The 773-nt window shown below is 45.3% G+C and overlaps 1 non-coding gene across 1 annotated transcript; it reads right to left on the bottom strand.

The window, feature by feature from the left end:
- Nucleotides 1–389: 389 nt before the first annotated feature.
- On the bottom strand, nucleotides 390–463 carry TRNAI-AAU (transfer RNA isoleucine (anticodon AAU)). Its single transcript has one exon. It is a non-coding gene; the product is annotated as a tRNA-Ile (tRNA).
- Between the last annotated feature and the right edge of the window lie 310 nt (nucleotides 464–773).

Genomic DNA, 773 nt, shown 5'->3' with positions numbered 1-773 from the left:
GATGCCCTAATGGATGCAATTTATACAAATGCGATATCTGCTCTTTGCAAAGCTACGAATTCGTAAACTTCCTGCTTCTTTTTTTAGAAACTTACGAATTTCCGGAAATTTTTGTTATAGAATTCAGGCCCTAAATCAGAACTTCGCTTCCAACAGACATTAGAATATAACTTCTTCCCTGAAATTCAAAAAGGAAATCATTAAAATTGACCAATTGATGATCTCAGAAAAGCGCTTCTGCGTGTTCCGCAATACAGTTTTTGCTACTGTGTTGCTCATGGCCACTACAACGTGATAATAGGCGTCACGTCGAGGGAGGGACAGGGTTGCTGGAGTACTCGCCAAAGAGTGCTTCTGCAATAAAAGAAAAATAGAATAAAAAGTTTACTTGGCCTGCGCAGGGATCGAACCTACGACCTTCGCGTTATTAGCACGACGCTCTAACCGACTGAGCTAGCAGGCCAGGCGACGACCCTGCGATAAATGCGGGCACTTGAACTTCTGTACGTTGCTGGCGTTTTGCCCAGGTTTATTTTTTCTTCGGGGAAAGGAGAGAGGGGCGAACACATGCAGAGACGACCACGCACGTGAGCTCATGTACTCTATTTCATTAAACCGCTGCTACATAAGGACTCCCTGTGTAGCCGGCCCTTCGCGATGCACCGGTTTCCCTCGAGGATAAAAAGAAAGTTCATTTATCCTTCAGCGTTTTAGCGCTAACCTCCAAGGAAATGACTTCAACTCCGGCACATCTGCACAAGTGAGTACCGCTC

The sequence above is a fragment of the Dermacentor variabilis genome, chromosome 8, assembly GCF_050947875.1.
Source record: "Dermacentor variabilis isolate Ectoservices chromosome 8, ASM5094787v1, whole genome shotgun sequence".
Taxonomy (NCBI): domain Eukaryota; kingdom Metazoa; phylum Arthropoda; class Arachnida; order Ixodida; family Ixodidae; genus Dermacentor; species Dermacentor variabilis.
This window is presented reverse-complemented; position numbering and strand designations above follow the sequence as displayed.